The sequence below is a fragment of the Stomoxys calcitrans genome, chromosome 4, assembly GCF_963082655.1.
Source record: "Stomoxys calcitrans chromosome 4, idStoCalc2.1, whole genome shotgun sequence".
NCBI lineage: Eukaryota > Metazoa > Arthropoda > Insecta > Diptera > Muscidae > Stomoxys > Stomoxys calcitrans.
Genome location: NC_081555.1, coordinates 110,808,204 through 110,830,801, shown reverse-complemented (window position 1 = coordinate 110,830,801; position 22,598 = coordinate 110,808,204).

The following is a 22,598-nucleotide window of genomic DNA, read 5'->3' as shown; positions in this document are numbered from 1 at the left end:
AAAATACGCAATTACTTTTTGGGCAACCCAATACATACATATGCATTTATGGGAAGACTTTGTCAACATTTGTTATTGAAAATTTGGATAGGTCACATTTTTCAGAGAAAATATACCAAAATATACCTCAAATGGTCCATCCGTTTAGTAAAATTTTGGCATACTCTTTCCAACATTTCGGCAGTTATCTAACGAATAAATGCTTCAATGTGTAATGTGGTTTTGTCGAAGGCTGAGGTAAGTTCAGTCGTCTCCGGAGTCAAAGGGTGATTAGGTTGTCGTCTTCGGCTCTTGCTTATGAGCATTCGTTTGTAGGAGCGTTTCTCGTTGGTGCTTTTGTTCGGTACGGTTGCAGACGACAATCGATTTGTATGTGATCAGGAACTTTCGGTCGTCGTTGGTAGAAGGAGCCAGTTGTCGGTGCGGGCGATGGTGTTTGGGGTAGATAGCGGATGCCCTGTTGACAAACTCTTCTCGTGTAACTGAGCGCTGCCTGGGTGACCCCCGGATCGTCGTCTTCGGTGCTGGGTCCGGACTGGCGGATGCGGTGACGGCGTGTCTTGGTTCGGTGTTAGGGAAAGGTAGATGCTTTCTATATATACCTATAAAGACACAACTTTATATTTAGGATCTCAAGTGTCACTACTACAAGGTCTACGGGATGAATAGGTCTCTAGTAGGGGGAGGGTGTATGAGACAACAAGTTACCTACGGCCGGATAATGCGAACGAATCGCCGATGCGGGCGAGTCGCGGATGCGAGCTAGGCGCTAATGCGAACGAGTCGTAGATGCAAGCACGAATGCGAAGGGATCGTGGATACGAACAAGTAGCGGACGGAAGCTACGTGCGGATGCGAGCTATGTGCGGATACAAGCTAGGTGCGGATTCGAACGAATCGTTGGGCAAACTCCAGGAACTATGTTAAGACAAGTTCTTTCTATTGCGGATACTGTCACTAATCTTCTTCGGCCCGTCTTTCTATAGAACCAGAGTCCCCCCGATGGCAGCAAAGACTCAACATAAAGAGCACTAACGAACACAGACTAATTGAGAATTATCTCCAGCATCGGAAAAGAATGTAAACAATAAAATAACCAACCAATATCGCGTAAACACTCAATGACATCCATCATTCACGGCTCATCAATAGAATTGTTATGGGTATAAGTGATGGGTGTGCGTGTTCAGCAGCAGAACTGGCAAGTAAGGAATGGATACCCTCATAAGCATATACGAGGCATATCTGTTCGGCGGAGCAAATCGTGTGTAGGTAATGAATTATGTTCGTTTGATAGAGCTAGTCATAAGTAAACGAAGAATCATCCGTATTGGTCGTGTTCGGTGCAATGAATGCTATGTTGAAGAATGAGTAATATCTACGTATGGGTAAATACTAATAGTCGACCCTGGGATAACATACATATGCAGGGTACGTTAGGCAGAACTAGCTCCAAGTAAACGAAGGGATAGCAAGCGCAGGATGATAGGTAACTATGCACGGGCAAATGTAATTAGTCACATTACAAATGTTGTCTTCCAATGCGTCAATTGAAGCGGGCTTGTCTGTATAGACATGGGCTTTAATATAGCTCTACAAAAAATAGTTGAAAGGCGTTAAATCGCACGATCTAGGCGCCGTATTGACCGGTCCCGAAAGTGAAATAAAATGATCTCCGAACTCGTATCTCAATAAGTCCATTGTTACGCGTACTGTGTGGCATGTGGCACCGTCTTGTTAAAACCACATGTTAAGCAAGTCAAGCTCTTGCATTTTGGCCAAAAAAAGTTGGATTTCATCTCACGATAACGCTCACCATTCACAGTCACGTTACGATTCGCATCATATTTGATGAAGTACGGTCCAATGCTGCCACCAGCCCATAAACCGCAGCATACTGTAACTATTTCAGGATGCATTGGTAGCTCTTGCAATGCTTTTGGCTGATCTTCACTCAAAAATCGGCAATTCTGTTTATTTACGTACCCATTGAGCCGAAAATGAGCTTCGTCGTAAAATGGAAGAAGCGCGCATTTTGATAATGAAATTCAATAATTTGCAAGCGTTGTTCGTTTGTACGACGATTCGTGGTTTAATAATTGACAAAACTGAAGATGTTTGATAGTTAAACACAACACGTACGTGAGCTGTTTAAACCAGTGTTGCCAAAAAGATAATCGATAAAAGTCGCCCTTTATAAGATGTCGAAATACCGTAGAATGAAGTATTTTCCTTCTCCTGTTCCTGTGGTATCACAATGGATGAAAACATCTGAGTGAGACTGTGGACTTCCTTGAAACAGGATATCATTCTTCGAAAGGCCCCTCTATTGCAGTCGTAATCTTGTTGAATTTGTCATCAATATCTTCTATGCTTGGACAATCTAAGCTATCTTTACCGAGTCTTCTTCTGATTAGTCTTCCGAATATTGCCCAGATGGTTTTCAAACTTAATGTAGCGATGGTCAGAGAAGGAGTGCTCCATGGAGACCCTCCAATCCTGATTCTCATCTATAACATTTTCCGGAAATATTGTCACATCTTAAACCTCCTCCCTAATCCCATTAACAAATGTAGCGGTGTTACCAATATTAAGTGTTATTAGGTCGTTAGTATTCGAAAATACAGCCAGGGATTGGTCTTACCCCACGAATAAGGTGAGAGTTAGCATCGCTCTCTTCTAGCACTTCATTACCTGTTTGTTTCGCTTTCCTTACCAGTCTATGCAGTTTCGGCGGGTGTGGGGTATCGGAGAGTCGAAATGTAGATAAAGTGATGCCAGGTATGTTCTATCATCTCCCTGTCTCAGCACTGTTGCATTTGACGTTGATAATTCTGGGGAAGAGAAATAATTTAAATTTATATGACAAATAATGCAAGTCCTCGGTCGAGCCATATTGGCATCGAGTACTGGGTAAATGGCATGGTATAGTCCTGTAATCCAACATTAACTGAGTTTCAGTTGCAACAGACCAAGGCCTCTGATGGGAAACGAATCTTCAACAATTCCTTAACACGCTCACAGGCAATTGAGATAACTATAAAACATTTAGTTTTATGAAATTCAACATTTTCCTAAAATTCAATTTCAAATTCAGATTTCTCCATACAAAATTTTGAGTAAAATTTTATTAAATTTCCGAGATTTTATAGCTAAACCATTAATGCTATTAGGGCTCCTGGTCAGGGCATACAGGTCATTGACTTTATCGAAACACCGTCTGCTGTCACCCATCAGCATTCCCATGACCACATCATTGTTTGTCCACTTGAGTATTGTATGTCCACATTTCTTATTTGCGAGAGGTTAAATACAACACTACGTGCCAAAACATTCATGACATCTCACCAGAAAATTTAAATCTTTAGTTATTTCAAGAATTTGCAAACAGCAGGGATATATAATTGTAATAGGTTGTGTTTGAGGAATATGGTATTATGCATTGAATATGCTTTACATAATATTTTATTTGGTATTTAATGAATTTGGGTTAAATTTTGGGAAGGAGATTTTAGAGATATGGTCCTTCGATTAAAACATAAAAAAATATTTAATAAGTTGAGCCAAGCCCTGTACTAATTCTTAAATACCAGCCATCTGCAAATGGAAATTTTCCCATGAATATTTCGTTTCGCTTAATGATAAGGGACTTTCTTCATTGAACAATTTTTTTCTGATGTTCTCGCAAGCAGCACGGACGTAGCCAAGGGGGGGGGGGGGGCGTCATCAGTTCCAAACCCCACCCCAAATTTCCCATCTTTCGAATACTAGGGCGTACTTACTTATTATTGTTCTGTTGTTCTTATATGGGCTCCCTAAAATAAAAGCCTGACTACTTCCCTGGCTACCTGGGTCTCAAAGTCACTGCCCCGCTAGAGGTCATGCTTAAAGTAGAAGAATTATTTGATGCCAAGACGTACACACTGACGACATGCATTGAAATCGAGGTGGCTTTTAACAATGTGCGGACCGACACACTGATCTATCCATAGACTAGTTCCGGGTGGACCGAATTCAGTAATCCAGAGAAGACTGAAATCGGCCTGTTCACGACGAGTACAAAGGTTACCTCAATAGAACGTTACCTCGATAGCACGAAGAGTGATCATGGGCAGGATACTGCATTGGAAGTGTCACGTAACTAGAAGGCTTACAGATGTTGGGCACTATGTAGACGAGCCATAAACTCGAAATGGGGTGCGAATGCCAGGATAGTCCACTGGCTCTACAGGAGAGTGATTACACAAATAATAATAATCTACGCTCCAATAGTAGGTGGACTGCGATGGAGAAAAAGTGCAACGTATGGAGAACATATTGACTTGCCATAGGCGGAGCGTTGAGGACCACGCCCAGTAGATCACTAGAAGCAGAGACTGCGGCTACGACACTTAAGGTGATGGGAGAATTGATTGAGGAGAGAAGCAGGTCATACCATGGCCGTATAATCGACGCGACGATGGGGAACCTGGAATAAATGGAAGAGGTTTCCGATCGAATACCTGAGATGACACTTGAGGTCGAACGCACTGCTGGCAGCGCTACAGTCTTGTATTGACGGAACTCTGGTATTGCTATTTGGAAGCTCATGGATCAAAGCTAGGGGACATGGTGGGCATGGTCCTCTACATTGAGAACCCAGGCCCGAGATCAGCTTCGACTGCCTGACCATAATACTGTCCTGCAGGCGGAGGTGCGGGCAATCACGGAATGCGTAAGGTGGTGTGGTGTTAACGCGAGGGCGTTGAGTGTGAGCAGTAAACTGGCCATCAGGGCAGAAACAACCAGGACGATAAGTTCACGAACAGCCTTGGAGTGTAAGAAGGGGACTAATGCCTTCTCTGAGGATGGTTCTATCAGCATCGTTTGGTTGCCGGGCCATAGCGGTGTAAGCGGGAAAGAAAGAGCAGAAGCAACGTGGTTGACTCAAAGCCTTTCGGGTCGAGTGAAGTAGCGAAAGATTAGATGGAATATAATATTTTTTGAGATATTTATGACATTTTTATAAATACCACCAAAGGATAGGGGGTATATTCATTTAGTCATTCCGTGTGCAATACATCGAAATATCAATTTCCGACCCTACAAGGTGTATATATTTCGGATCGTCGTAAAATTCTAAGACGACTTAACGATGTCCGTGTATCTGTCCGTCTATCCGTCCGTCTGTTGTAATCACTCTAAAGCCTTCAAAATTGAAATATTGAGCTGAAATTTGGCAGAGATACGTCTTTTTGATGAAAGCTGGTTAAGTTCTTGAATGGGCCAAATCAGATCATATTTGGATATAGCTGCTATATAGACCGATCTGGCGATAAAGGGTCTAAAGCTCATATATGCCTTATTTTTTATCTGATTTCTATGAAATTTAAAACACGGAGTAGTTTTAGGCATTCCGACATCTGAACCAAATATGGGTCAGATCGGACTATATATAAATATAGCTGGCATATGGACCGATCTGCCTTTAAAGGGTCTGCAGCCCATAAAAGTTTTATTTGTTACCCGATTTCGCTGAAATTTGAAACAGTAAGGTATCGTAAGGCTCCCGACATCTGAGGTTAATATGGGTCAGATCGGACTACATTTACATATAGGTACCATTTAGACCGATTTGCCGGTTAAGGGTCTGAGCCCATAACTTCATTTGTTTTTTAAAATGTAAAATTTGAAATCAGCAGAAAATGTTTGCTGTTTTAGCAAAAAGTTGCTGCTGTCTTATTTTCAGTAGACTTTCTGCTGTTACAACAAACATTTTTGTAGTTTTTAATAACAAATTTCTAGGAGTGAAGGGATTTTGTAAGTAGCATGGAATTCGTGACTTTTTCGAGGGGTATATTGATTTTTTTATTCCATATGCAACACATCGAAATATCCACTTGCGACCCTATGAATTTCATATATTCCTGATCGTCGTAAAGATCTATCTGGTCATGTCCATCCGTCCGTCTGTTGAAAGCACGCTTACTTTCGCAGGAATAAAGATAGGCGCTTGAAATTTTGGATATTTGGCTGAAATTTTGTATGAAGTGTCCATAAACTGATATAGCTCCCATATAAACTGATCTCGGATCTTGACTTCTTAAACGACTGGAGGGCACAATTATTACCCGATTTGTCTGAAAATTTGTTATGACTTCCAAAATTTGTGCTAAGTATGGTCCCTACAGGGCGCAATTACTATCCGATTTGGATGAAATTTTTCCCAATGACTTCCACTTTGGTCTCCAACAGCCAAACCAAGTATGGCCTCAATCGATTCATAATTTGGTATAGCTCCAACAGTATAACAATTCGTATTCATTATATTTGGTTTGTCTATAAAGAGATATCCGGCAAAGAACTTGACAAATGGGATCCATGGTGGAGGGTATATAAGATTCGGCCCGGCCAAATTAAGCACGCTATATGTTATCATTAACAAGTAAAGGCGTTGTGTTTAAAAAAAGTAATCGCGAAAAACATGTGTTTTCAACTGTGAACAACGAACATAGTGCCGGCCTTTACCTGATAATCATAGTACTGCGTTCAACTCTTAAAACCTTAAGGTTTAAATATTTTTATCTTTTCCAGAAGGAATGAGAAATTTAATGTGATTTATTGATTGTGCTGGTAAGGATAAGTGCCAAGTCCTTGTAATAGAACTGGCTGTATTCATCCCACCACCCGAGAGATATAATTTATGTATAACATTTTTATTCTCTATACCATAGGATGGGGGGTAGACTAATTCCGTCATTCCGTTTGAACCACATCGAAATATAGATCTGAGACGCAAGGAAGTATATAGTATATTATATAAGTATAGTATATTCTTGATCGTCTCGACATACTAAGTCGATTTAGCCATACCCACCCGTCCGTCCAGAGCTTGAATTTTTGCTTGAATACCTCCTATTAGTGTAGGTCAGTTGGGATTGTAAATTGGCTTTATCGGTCCATGTTTTGATATAGCTGCCATATAAACCGATGCTGGATCTTGACTTTTTGAGCCTTTAGAGAGAGCAATTCTTAGCCGATTTGTCTGAAAATTTGCATAAACTGTTCTGTTATGGCTTCCAACTACTGTGATAAGTATGGTCAAAATGGGTTCCTAACATAATATAACTTCCATATAAAATATTTCTTTGATTTCCAACAACTAAACCAAACTCGGATCTAGCTTTCTTTGGCTGCTAGAGAGCACAATTATTATCCGATTTTGCTGAAATTTAGCACGAAATGGTTTGTTTTATATATGGTTCAAATATGTTCATAGCCTGATATAGCTCCCATATAAATTGATCTCCTGATTAAACTTTTTGAGCCTCTAGAGGGTGGAATTATTATCCGATTTGGCTGAAATTTGTTAAATATAGTCTGAATCGGTCCATAACCTGCTATAGCACCCATACAAACGGATCTCCCCATATTACTTCTCGAGCCAATTCGCATCAGATTTGTCTGAAATTTTGCACAATAATTTCTACTTTGGTCACCAATAGCCAAACGAGGTATGGCCTCAATCGGTTCATAACGTGGTGAATCTCCAATTGCATAGCAACTCTTATCCATTATCTTTTGTTTGCCCATACAGAGATTTCGGTCAAATAACTTGGCAAATGCGATACATGGTGGAGGGTATATATGATTCGGCCCAGCCGAACGCAAGCTTTTACTTATTAGGGTTTGTATATGAAAAATGACGATGATGGGACATGAGGCGAACTGTAAATATTTTTGTTCTAGCAGCAAAACTTTATCGCCTTCATATTAACCGTCTCTTCATCTATTTTGTTTATTTTCAATTTGTTTTTTTCAGGCAATATACTTGACTAAGTTCGAAGGGACATACTTATAGGGGCTCTTGTTTCTTTTCTCGTCTGTGTCTATATTTCACCTTTACACACCTACTGCACTCTGCCAATTTCCTCGAAACGCCTTTGCTTACCAATACAAGTAACATAGATGTGCTGATATTTACATTAACTTCAACAGATGCCATCATTCCTTTAGAATTTGTTCTCCTTGTTTCTTTTTGTTTTTTGCCTTTCATGTTAAGGTTGAATAAAGTCAATACGTGTATTCATGTTGACAGTGCTGCCGCAGACAGTACAAACATTCATTTTGAGCTCTTCTTTTTCATATGCACCCTGCTTTTAAAATGAAACGGAAAAGCAAGAGACGATGCAAATTTCCTTTAAATAGTAAATCATTGACCCTAGATGTTACATGCGGGTTTCATGTCCTACATATGGCAATACATATCGTAGTAATAACATATGAAAGGGGTTAGAATGTCAGTAAAGAAACACGTCAAGTGTGGCCAAGGCGAAATTTGGATGCCAATCCCCATTACAGAGCAAATTACAATCAAATTTTGTTAAAACTGTATCTTTTGGTGGCTCAAAAAGGCAAATCGGTGGATTGATTTATAAGGGCGCTTTATCTACGCAAGATCAACATCATATCAATTAAACCTACACAGCAAGACAAATCTTATATATAACAAGTAAAAGCGTGCTAAGTTCGACCGGGCCGAATCTTATATACCCTCCACCATGCATCGCATTTGTCGAGCTCTTGCCACGGTATCTCTTTTTAGGCAGACGAAAGATAAAATAAAAGAATTGCTATGTTATTGGAACAATATCAAGTAATGGTTCATTTCGGATCATAGTTGAACTGAATATTTGAGACCATAGTAGAAGTCATTGTGTAAAATTTAAGCCAAATCTATTGGGTTGCCCAAAAAGTAATTGCGGATTTTTTAAAAAAAAGTAAATGCATTTTTAATAAAACTTAGAAAGAACTTTAATCAAATATATTTTTTTTTACTCTTTTTTTCTAAAGCAAGCTAAAAGTAACAGCTGATAATTAACAGAAGAAAGAATGCCATTACAGAGTCACAAGCTGTGAAAAAATTTGACAACGCCGACTATATGAAAAATCCGCAATTACTTTTTGGGCAACCCAATAGTAAAAATAGCACACTGTAGAGGCTGAAGAAGTAAAATAGGGAGATCGGTTTATAGGGGAGCTGTATTAGGCTATAAACCGATTCATGCCTTATTCGACACGTATGCTAAAGGTCTTAAAAAAAGCCGTTGTACAAAATTTCAGCCAAATTGGGTAATACTTGTGCCCTTCAGAGGGTCAAGAAGTCAAGATCCCATATCGGTTTATATGGCTGCTATATCAGGTTATCGACCAATTTTAACTATTCTTAGCACAGTTGTTGAAAGTTATAACAAAACACCTCATGCAAAATTTCAGCCAATTCGGATAATAATTGCGCCCTCTAGTGGCTCAAGAAGTCAAGACCACAGATCGGTTTATATGGCAGCTATATCAGGTTATGGACCGATTTGAACTTTTCTTAGCACAGTTGTTGAAAGTCATAACAAAATACCTCATGCAAAATTTCAGCCAAATCGGATAGAAATTGCCCACTCTAGACGCTCAAGAAGTCAAGATCCCAGATCGGTTTATATGACAGCTATATCAGGTTATGAACCGACCATACTCAGCACAGTTGTTGGAAGTCATAAAAAAACACCTCATGCAAAATTTCAGCCAAATCGGATAGAATTGCGCCCTCTAGATGCTCAAGAAGTCAAGATCCAAGATCGGTTTAAATGGCAGCTATATCAAAACGTGGACCGATATAGCCCATTTACATTCCCAACCGACCTACACAAATAAGAAGTATTTGCGCAAAATTTCAAGCGGCTAGCTTTACTCCTTCGAAAGTTAGCGTGCTTTCGACAGACAGACGGAAGGACGGACGGATAGTCGGACGGACATGGCTAGTTCGACTTAAAATGTCACGACGATCAAGAATATATATATTTTATGGGGTCACAGATGAATATTTGGAGTAGTTACAAACAGTATAACGAAATTAGTATACCCCCATCCTATGGTGGAGGGTTTAAAAATCAATTTGCTTTTGTTTGTTTGTGTGTTTCTTATAGACTCAGAAACGGCTGAACCGATTTTTTTGAAATTTTCACAGGTGGTGCATAATGATCTCGTAGTGAAAATAGGTTACTACATTTTTTGATATCTGAAGGGTGGTGGGGGGGGATTACCCTCCCCCTTCCCTAATTTTCAGAAACGCCAGATCTCGGAGATGGGTAATGTGATTTAAGTGAAAATAGGGCACTAAATTTTTTGATATCTGAAAGGTGGTGGGCGGGGAGGACCCTCCCCCTTCCCTAATTTTCAGAAACGCCAGATCTCGGAGATGGGTGGTGCGATTCAAGCGAAATTTTGATAGCCAAGTTTCAGATGGGGTACCTAGTGGGCGCCCAGATATCCAACTGATACCCAACTGTTGAACCAAGTGTTTGGGGGACCACCCCAACCCCCAAAACACCCCTAAATCGGTCATATTTAAGAACCATGGCAATATGGGACTCAAATGAAAGGTATTTACGAGTAGAATACTAATCTAATATCCAAATGTGGACCAAGTTTTTGGGGATCCACCGCTACCCGAAAACACCCCCCAAACAGGACTTATTTACTGACCATCGCAATATGGGGCTTAAATAAAAGGTATTTGAAAGTAGAATCCGAATCTGATATCCAGAAGTGGGACCAAGTGTTTGTTGGCCACCCATCCCCGAGAACATCCCCCAAAGAGGACAAATTTACGACCACAGCAATATGGGGCTCAAATGAAAGGTCTTTGGAAGTACAACAAGAATCTGATATCAATATTCGGGAACAGTGTCTATGGGGCCACCCCACCCCCATAACATCACCCAAATAGAAAGTATTTGCTGACTATTGCAATTTGAGGCTCAAACAAGAGGTTTTTTTAGAGTAGAACACGAATCTGATATATATATATTCAAAGCCAAGTCATTGAGGGGCCGCCCCATACCCCAAAACACCCCCAAACCAAACGCTTGCCGACTAGGGAAAAATGGGGCTCAAATGAAAGGTATTTGGGAGTAGACCATGAATCTGACATCAACATTCGGGACCAACTGTCTAGGGGACGTCCCAGCCACCATAATAATCCCCAAATAGCACGTATTGGGTTGCCAAAGAAGTAATTGCGGATTTTTCATATAGTCGGCGTTGACAAATTTTTTCACAGCTTGTGACTCTGTAATTGCATTCTTTCTTCTGTCAGTTATCAGCTGTTACTTTTAGCTTGATTTAGAAAAAAAGTGTAAAAAAAGTATATTTGATTAAAGTTCATTCTAAGTTTTATTTAAAATGCATTTACTTTCTTTTAAAAAATCCGCAATTACTTTTTGGGCAACCCAATATTATCTCACCATGACAATTCGGGTCTTAAAGAGAGTGGAGCTCACTATTGATAGTTTTTAGGGCTCATACCTCTTAAATGAAAGGTATTTGAGATTTAAAAACAAATTTGATATCCAATTTTTAGACCAAAGACAATGTGGGTTTCAAATAAATGATATTTGAGAGTATTTCACGATGCTGATAATTTTTAGGACTAAGAGCTTCTGGGTGTCAAATTACAGGTATTTGGGGAATAGAGCGCAAAATTTATACCCACTTTCTTTCCCATATGGGGCTCAAATAAAGGTATTTGGGAGTAGTATACGAATCTGATGTCGAAATAGGTGACCATGTATTTGGGGCATCGCCCCTTCCTCAAAGAACACAAATTTACCGACCATGGTAATATGTGGCTTAAATGAATGGAATTTGAGATTGGACAACTAATCATAACCAATTGTTGGATTGGGGACGCTTCATCCCATTAACTCCCCTTAAACCAATGGCAATATGAGATTTAAATAAATGGTATTTGAGAGTAGAGCCCAATGCTGATATATTTTTCAGGGTTTAGTGTCTGGGGAACCACCCCATCCCCCAAAATACCCCTAAATCTGACATATATAAAGGGTGATTTTTTTGAGGTTAGGATTTTCATGCATTAGTATTTGACAGATCACGTGGGATTTCAGACATGGTGTTAAAGAGAAAGATGCTCAGTATGCTTCGACATTTCATCATGAATAGACTTACTAACGAGCAACGCTTGCAAATCATTGAATTTTATTACCAAAATCAGTGTTCGGTTCGAAATGTGTTCATTCACCGTTCAGCGATGAGGCTCATTTCTGGTTGAATGGCTACGTAAATAAGCAAAATTGCCGCATTTGGAGTGAAGAGCAACCAGAAACCGTTCAAGAACTGCCCATGCATCCCGAAAAATGCACTGTTTGGTGTGGTTTGTACGCTGGTGGAATCATTGGACCGTATTTTTTCAAAGATGCTGTTGGACGCAACGTTACGGTGAATGAACACATTTCGAACCGAACACTGATTTTGGTAATAAAATTCAATGATTTGCAAGCGTTGCTCGTTAGTAAGTCTATTCATGATGAAATGTCAAAGCATACTGAGCATCTTTCTCTTTGACACCATGTCTGAAATCCCACGTGATCTGTCAAATACTAATGCATGAAAATCCTAACCTCAAAAAAATCACCCTTTATTCACCGACCATTGCAATATAAGGCTCAAATGAATGGTATTTGGGAGTAGAGCACGAAATTGATACTCACTTTCGGGACCACGTTTTTGGGTTTCACACTGCATTCTTAACCCACGAACCACCACCCTGGGTGCCTTCCCACTCCCAAAATCCCCATGAGAATATCGGGCTCAAAAAAAGTCTTTTAAGAATGACCCTTAACCCTCTGAACGAATTCACACACCAAATAAGATGATATGGATTTAGATAAAGGTAATTATATTGTTATACTGTTAGTCAAGCGATATACCAAATTCGTAGAATGGCAATTCACTAAAAGCTCTTTAATTGCCGAAAATTGATATTCAAAGGATAATTTTGTCCCATATAAAGTAAAAGAAGGAGCAGCGGAGCAGGCCGGGTTCAGCTATTAATCTTATATTTACATCAATAAGATGCACCTAAACAAAATTCCGAGCTGGTTATTCCATTTCAAGCTGGTAGCAAAAATAAATGCAAATTTTGCCCATGAACATTCCACTAAGGAAGAGGGGCAAACTTCTCACATATCAATGAGAGTAGTCAATGAGTGCTCAATGATAAGGGTCCTCCTTTTTATAGCCGAGTCCGAACAGCGTGCCGCCGTGCGACAGCTCTTTGAAGAGAAGTTTTACATGGCATAGTATCTCACAAATGTTGCCAGCATTAGGAGAGAAAACCCACAGCTGAAACATTTTTTCAGATGGTCTCGCCAGGATTCGAACCCAGGCGTTTAGCGTCATAGGCGGACATGCTTACCTCTGCGCTACGGTGGCCTCCTTCAAGCTGGTAGCCCCATCGTCGTTTTGACGGATAGACCGACATGTAATTCTTTTGTTATATTGGGTTGCCCAAAAAGTAATTGCGGATTTTTTAAAAGAAGTAATTGTATTTTTAATAAAACTTAGAATGAACTTTAATCAAATATACTTTTTTTACACTTTTTTTCTAAAGCAAGCTAAAAGTAACAGCAGATAACTGACAAAAGAGAGAATGCAATTACAGAGTCACAAGCTGTGAAAAAATTTGTAAACGCCGACTATATGAAAAATCCGCAATTACTTTTTGGGCAACCCAATATATTGTAATCCTGTGTTGCTCCGCATGATCTTTAATTGCAATTGCTTCCATTTAAAGCTTATATTGCTTCCATGGACATTGTTAATGAACTAATAATTTTTATTTCCACCATCATGTTTAAATTTTTCATAGTTTGCCTTACACCCTGTGTGAGGATCTCTTCACACTTTCACACAAAATGTCTGTTTAAAGCGAGCATCTACGTTAGCGAATGTAGATAATATGCGATTATTGCATGTTTTCGTATTTTGCTTTCCACTCCTTTTAGTTTTCAACTTAACATGGTTTCAATATTTCGCTCACTGTTGGTAGGTAACCTAGATACATGCATAAATTTTCCATCCAGCTTCCATGTTTAATGAAGATTTTTTGCAGGTCAAAGCAACTATGGCAAACGAAGAAGAAAAAACAAAAACTGCACAGCATAAAATCTTTTCATAAATTTATCCTAGCAACAAGTAAAACTTCTTAGCATACGTATGTATTTAGTGTATCGAAAAGATTTACATGTTTTAAGGGGTTTACTATTATATCCTTTTTGTTTGAATTTTTCTTTTCACACCCATTGTTTGTATTTATGATTATACTTTGAGCTCAAATACAAGTATAATTACTGCATTTATTTTGCATAAAAATGTATGTTTCTTAGCATAATGATAAGATATTTGAGTCTAAGTGAAAAGAAGAGAATTTTGTAGGAAAATAATGAACAGATATTCCTTGGAAATTGAACTTTGTTCTCACTTTTCTAAACTTATCACTTTCTATTTCTAATCTTCTTAGGGAGTTGAATATTGACAAATTGTGTGAAAGAAAGGACAAATTTCAAGAAGCTTTAACAAAAACAAGTAAAAATGTGCTAAATTCGGGCTGGCTGAATCTTGCATACGCACCACCATGGATTCCGATAAAAATTTTCTTTTATCGATTCAGTTCATCTGCGAATTATTATACAATAATCAAATGGGGAATTGGTAGCGGCTGCTACGGTCTCTAGTAGTCATACCGGGGAATCGGTATTTAAGGGGCCCATCGGATCGGATTATGTACAACAAGTAAAAAGGCGTTAAGTTTGGCCGGGCCGAACTTTGGATACCAACCACCTCGGCTATATATGTAAAACACCATTCATCAAAATCCGGTGAAAATTATATAACTTATGTCCCATAGCAGCTATAACGAAACATGATGCGATTTGGACCAAATACTAATAAGTAAAAGTCATTGTTCAATTGTGCATAACAAAGTATTGGTCTTTTTAGTAGCTATATCTAAAAGTAAACCGATCTGAAACATATACGACAGGGATATCGAAAAGCCTAACATAAGTCACTGCGTCAAATTTCAGTGAAATTGAATTACAAATGCGCCTTTTTTGGGGCCAAAACTTTAAATTGAGATATCGGTCTATATGTCAGCTATCTCAAAATCTGGACCGATCTGGGCCAAATTGACGAAGGACGTCGAAAAGCCTAATGCAACTCACTGTCTCAAATTTCAGCAACATCAGACAATAAATGCGCCTATTATGGCCCCAAAACCTAAAACCGAGAGATCGGTCTATATGGCGGCTCTATCCAAATCTGAACCGATCTGGGCCAAATTAAAGAGAGATGTTAAAGGGCCTAAGACAACTCACTGTCTCAAATTTCAGCAAAATCGGATAATAAATGCGCTTTTTATGGGCCCAAGACCTTAAATCGAGAGATCGGTCTATATGGCAGCTATATCCAAATCTGGAGCGATCTGGGCCAAATTAAAGAAATATGTTAAAGGGCCTAAGACAACACACTGCCCCATATTTCAGCAAAGTCGGATAATAAATGCGCTTTTTATGGGCCCAAGACCCTAAATCTATATGGCAGCTATATCCAAATCTAGACCGATCTGAACCAAACTAACGAAGGATGTCGAAGGGCCTAACACAACTCACTGTGCTAAATTTCAGCAAAATCGGATCATAAATGTGGTTTTTATGGGCCTAAGACCCTAAATCGGTGGATCGGTCTATATGGCAGCTATATCCAAATCTGATCTAATTAGAGCCAAATTAAAGAAAGATGTTAAAGGGCCTAAGACAACTCACTGTCTCAATTTTCAGCAAAATCGGATAATTAATGTGGCTTTTATGGGCCTAAGACCCTAAATCGGAGGATCGGTCTATATGGCAGCTATATCCAAATCTAGACCGATCTGAACCAAACTAACGAAGGATGTCGAAGGGCCTAACACAACTCACTGTCCTAAATTTCAGCAAAATCGGATCATAAATGTGGCTTTTATGGGCCTAAGACCCTAAATCTAAGGATCGGTCTATATGGCAGCTATATCCAAATCTGAACCGATCTGAGCTAAATTGACGAAGAATGCGGAAAGGCCTAAGACAACTCACTGTCTCACATTTTAGCAAAATCAGATAATAAATGTGGCTTTTATGGACCTAAGACCCTAAAACGGAGGATCGGTCTCTATGGCAGATATTGGGTTGACCAAAAAGTAATTGCGGATTTTTCATATAGTCGGCGTTGACAAATTTTTTCACAGCTTGTGACTCTGTAATTGCATTCTTTCTTCTGTCAGTTATCAGCTGTTACTTTTAGCTTGATTTAGAAAAAAAGTGTAAAAAAGTATATTTGATTAAAGTTCATTCTAAGTTTTATTTAAAATGCATTTACTTTCTTTTAAAAAATCCGCAATTACTTTTTGGGCAACCCAATATATCCAAATCTAGACCGATCTTAGCCAAACAAACGAAGGATGTCGAAGGGCCTTACACAACTCACTGTCCCAAATTTGAGTAAAATCGGATAATAAATGCGCCTTTTGTGGGCCTAAGACCCTGAATCGGAGGATCGGTCTATATGGCAGCTATATCCAAATCAAGACCGATCTGAACCAAACTAACGAAGGATGTCGAAGGGCCTAACACAACTGACTGTCCCAAATTTCAGCAAAATCGGATGATAAATGTGGCTTTTATTGGCCCAAGACCCTAAATCGGCGGATCGGTATATATGGGGGCTATATCAAGATATGGTCCGATATAGCCCATCTTCGAACTTAACCTGCTTATGGAAAAAAAACGAATTTTGAAGACTGTAGCGCGATTTCAACAGACGGACGGACATGTCTAGATCGTCTTAGATTTTTATGCTGATCAAGAATATATATACTTTATAGGGTCGGAAATGGATATTTCGATGTGTTGCAAACGGAATGACAAAATGAATATACCCCCATCCTTCGGTGGTGGGTATAAAAATCAATTTATGCTTGTTTTTTTGTCGGTTTGTTTGATTGTTCCATAGAGAATCAAAAACGGCTAAACCGATAACTATGAAATTTTCACAGATTGTGTAGGCTGGACTAGAAGAAAACATAGACTATATAATTTTTTGATATCGGAAGGGGCTTCAAGTACCTAGGAAGACGCGTTAACCCCAAAACTCCTCCAAGCAGACAAATTCAACCTTCATATAAATATGAGGCTCACATGAAAGGTATTCAGGAGCAGATTACAAATCTGACATACAAAATCAGATTGAAGTGTATGGTGTCACACCCACCCCCCGAAGACGCACCAAATGGGCATATTAACCAATTATTAGTATATGGGATTCGGTTTGCTTGTTTGTTCCCTAGACTCAAAAAAGACTAAACCGATTTTCTTAAAATTTTCACAGATTGTGTAAGGAAACATAGGCTGTATAATTTTTTGATATCGGAGGGGGGCGTACCCTCCCCCTTACACCAAGAACACCACCCGACATTAAAAATTGGCCGATAGGCACAATATGGATATCAAATGAAAGGTATTAGAGACTAGAAAAGGAATATCGTATTAAAAAATTTGGGTCCAAGTACCCAACGGACTGCCCCAACCCCAAAACTCATCTAAACAAATATAATCGACGTTCACGTCAATATAGGACTCAAATAAAAAGTTGTTGGCAGTAGATAACAAATATGGTATATGAAATAAGATCCAAGTAACGGGAGGTCGCTCCACCCTCAAATGGGTGACAAAGAGCCAAGTGTCTGTGGGGCAGTCCACCCTCGAAATACTCCGTTAACAGGAAATATTTCAAAAGAAAGTCATTTGGGAGTAGAGTAAAATTTTGCCCATGAACCGATTTCTCACACATCAAAGAGTGCTTTCGGATTCAAGTTTAAACTCAATGATAAGTGACCCATTTTTTATAGTCAAGTCTGAATGGCGTGCCGTTGGGGAGAATTTATATGACCATGCATGGCTTGGTACCTCGCAAATTTTGCCTCCATTAAGAGGGGAAAACCATCACTTTAATTATTTTTCGATGTTTTCGCCTGGAGTTAAACGCAGGTGTTCAGCGTCATAGGCGGATATGGGCTACAGTGGTTCGAATTCGATATCCACATTTAGGGCGAAGTGTCCCAACCCTAAAAAGACAGTAGAGGGTTAAATAAGGCTTAGAAGAGCGGGCCCGGTTCGGCTGGTTTCGGTTTAAATACCAATGAGCATCATACTTTACACGGATTTTGCAAATCATAGAGGAAGTCTGTGTCAAATTTCACTCAAATTAGGTCAGTCAAAACTAGGAGCTCAAGAAATCAAAATCGGGGATCGGTTTGTATAGGGGCAATATCAAAAAAACCATTGTCTAACTCATTGCAAATGAGCGCTTTGAAACGAAAGTGACTTTGGGGAAACGCACCCAAAAAACAATGGAAAGCTAACGAAAACAGATTCAATGTTCTTTCCAATGTGAATGACGATAATGAAGATGATAATTAGCGAAAGTGAAGATGAAGCTAAAGAATTCAAAGTAATTATTCCTTCAATTATTGTTGATTCTGGCCATGGGTTCGCAGCTGTCCACCGTCTTATTTCAAAAATATATCTATTGGGACTATTGATTTAAAATTGTCATCCTAATTGTCAGGGACTCCGCTACTTCAAAAAAAAAAAAAAAAAAAAAAAAAAAAACACACAACAGGACACTGTACAGTTTTGGGGAATATGGGTATCAAATGAAAAGCATTTGAAAGGCATAAAAGTGTATTCCTTGGTGTCTGAGGGGCTGGCCTCCCCATCCCCCAAAACCAACCAATAGGACATATTTATCGATTGAAACATTATTGGTCTCAAATTAAAGGCATTTGGGAGTTAAATACAAAAATTGGGTCCAAGTATCCAGGGAGCCGTCCCAAGCACAAAACCGCCCCAAAAGTACTGTCAAAAATCGAAGTGAACCGATCGGGACAATATGGAACTCAAATTAATGGTTTTCGAGAGTAGAATACGAATATCGTGTCCAAAATTGGATCCAAATACCAAGGACGCATCCCTAAGTCCAAAACCGTACCAAATCAAAAGTGGACCGATCGGGACAATATACAGGGTGGCTGATGAAAGCCGCTACCAAAAAAAAATGTAATAACTTTTTTTCTATTTAATAATAATAATTTAATAATTAATTTAATTAATTAATTAATTAATTTAATTAATAATAATTTAATAATTAATTTAATAATTTAATTTAACATGAATAAAAGAAAAATGTATTCCATACACCGAAAAAAAAATGTAGCAATATTCATCATTGTAGCAATATTCATCAGCCACCCTGTAGGACAACAATGAAAGTTATTCGGGAGAAGTGTATGAATATGATATCAAAAATTAGATCCAAATATCTAGGGAACTGTCCCAAGCCTAAATCGCCCCAAAAGTACCGGCCAGAATCAAAGTGAACCTGTTGGGACAATATGGGACTCAAATGAAAGGTATACAGGAGTAGAATTTGAATGAAATGTCAAAAATTGAATCCAAACTTAAAATGGTCGAAGTTGGACCATATTTTGATTTACATTGCTGCCACATAGACCTATTTGCCGACATAGGTTTTAAGGCCCGTAAAAAAATCGTTTTTATTATCCGATTTCGTGAAATTGGCAACAGTGAGTTGTATTTAGCCTCCCGATATCCAAACTGAAAGTTGTCCAAATCGGACCATTTTTAGATGCAGCTGCCTTATAGACCGATTTAGGTGCTTAAGCCCATTTTTTAGCTGCATTTTTTAACCAATTTCGCTGAAATTCATGGCAGTGAGTTGTATTAATACTCCAGACTTCAAAACTGAGATTTGTTCAAATCGGACCATTTTAAGATATTGCTGCCATACAGACCAGTCTTCCAATTTAGGGTGTAACTCGCATAAAAACCGTATTTATTTCCCTATTTCGCTAAAACTGTGACTTGTTTAAAAGTTCTCGGCACCAAACCAAATTTGATCAAGACCAGCCCTTATTTGATATAACTATGGTATGGAGTAATAAATAAGGATTATGAATATATCTATGGTGGTGGGTAACCAAAAATCGACACGGCCGATTTAAATTTTTTTTACTTTTTAATATCCACCACCGAAGGATGGGGGTATATTCATTTTGTCATTCCGTTTGCAACACATCGAAATATCCATTTCCGACCCTATAAAGTATATATATTCTTGATCAGCGTAAAAATCTAAGACGATCTAGACATGTCCGTCTGTCTATCTGTTGAAATCACGCTACAGTCTTTAAAAATAGAGATATTGAGCTGAAATTTTGCACAGATTCGTTTTTTGTCCATAAGCAGGTCAAGTTCGAAGATGGGCAATATCGGACTATATCTTGATTTAGCCCCCATATAGACCGATCCGCCGATTTAGGGTCTTGGGCCAATAAAAGCCACATTTATTATCCGATTTTGATGAAATTTTGGACAGTGAGTTGTGTTTGGCCCTTCAATATCCTTAGTCAATTTGGCTAAGATCGGTCCTGATTTCGATATAGCTGCCATATAGACCGATCTGTCGATTTAGGGTCTTAGGCCCATAAAAGCCACATTTATTATCCGATTTTGATGAAATTTGGAACAGTGAATTATATAAGGCCCTTTGACATCCTTCGTTAATTTGGTTTAGATCGGTTCAGATTTGGATATAGCTGCCATATAGACCGATCTGTCGATTTAGGGTCATAGGCCCATAAACAGCCACATTTGTTATCCGATTTTGATGAAATTTGGGACAGTGAGTTGTGTTAGGCCCCTTGACATCCTTTGTTGTTTTGGTGCAGATCGGTCCAGTTTTGGATATAGCTGCCATATAGACCGATTTCTCGATTTCAGGTTTTGGGTCCATAAACAGCCACATTTATTACCCGATTTAGCTGAAATTTGAGACAGTGAGTTGTGTTAGGCTCTTCGACATCCCTAGTCAATTTGGCTCAGATCGGTTCAGATTTGGATATAGCAGCCCTATAGACCGATCCTCCGATTTAGGGTCTTAGGCCCATAAAAGCCACTTTTATTACCCGATTTTGCTGAAATTTGGGACAGTGAGTTGTCTTAGGCTCTTCGACATCTTTCGTTAATTTGGTGCAGATCGTTTGTCCAGTTTTGGATATAGCTGCCATATAGACCGATCTCTCGATTTCAGGTTTTGGGCCCATAAAAGGCGCACTTATTGTCCGATGTCGCCGAAATTTGGGACTGTGCGTTAAGTTAAGCCTTTCGACATAATTCTGCAATATGGCACAGATCGGTTAAGATTTGGATTTAGCTGCCATATAGACCGATCTCTTTATTTAAGGTTTTGGGCCCATAAAAGGTGCATTTATTGTCCGTTGTCGCCGAAATTCAGGACAGTGAATTAGGTTAAGCCCTTCGACTTCCTTTTGCAATATGGCCCATATCAGTCCAGATTTGAATATAGCTGCAATATGGACCGATCCCTCGATATAAGTTTTTGGGGCCACAAAAGGCGTATTTATTGTCCGATTTCGCAAAAATTTTGGACAGTGAGTTGTGTTAGGCTCTTCGACATTCTTCTGCGACTTGGCCCAAATCGGTGTAGATTTGGACATAGCTGCCATATAGATCGATATCTCGATTTAAAGTTTTGGCCCCATAAAAGGTGCATTTATTATCCGATTTCACTGAAATTTTGCCACTGTGACATATGTTAGGCTTTTCGAAATCCGTGTCGTGTGTGGTTTGAATTGATTTATTTTAAGATATCGCTACTAAAAGGACCAATATTTTGTTATACACAATTGAAAAATGACTGGTACTTATTAGTATTTGGTCCAAATCGGAACCTATTTCGATATAGCTGCTATGGGGCAGAAGGTATGCATTTGTCACCGGATTTTGACGAAAGGTGGTTTACATATATACCCAAGTTAGTGGGTATCCAAAGTTCGGTCCGGTCGAACTTAACGCCTTTTTATTGTTTATTATTGACGATTTGCGCTCTATTTTGTAATTTATATCCATTTTCTTTAACTATGTTGTTTATTAATGACAACTATTTTTCTTTCTTTTAGGTAAGACGATGTTACTGCATTTTTAAAACTTTCACTTCATGGTGCTTTGTAAGTATTCATATGTTGATGTTTGTTCAATTGTACTCCTTGATGAAATAGTCAATGTTGCCTCTTGGATACTATGGTCTGAAGTGAGGCATTAGTTATTTGGTTAGTTTAAGCGTTTTTTACTAAGCAATAAGCCTTTTTTCTAGTTAATAAAGCCTTATCGGATGTTCGGTCAACATGAAGGTTGCATAAACAAGAAAAAGCCTAGTTTAGTTCGACGAGACCGAAACATAATTAATTTATATGAGTCATCCAACAGAAGAATGGAAAGACCTAATGTTAAATATTTTAATTTAAGCTTTGATAGAAATGTACACCCTGATTTTCACTAGCAGGGCAATTGTAAGGACGGGAAACCATCCTATCGGCTTACATATAAGTTCGTTATCTTTAACGGTTATTGAAGGCAGCAACCCCGGGCGACATAGGAGAACCAAGTTTGGTCTAAACTTGGCCAATTTGGAACTACAAGTACTCAGATCTTCCAACACCCTTTGCGTCACCCAAAATAAGACGATTCGTTGTAGACGAAATATTCTACAAAAAATAAATTTTGACATAAAAGTCGAAACTTTATATTCAGCTTAAGATTACTCACGTGTTTTGCCAAAAATAATACCAATTG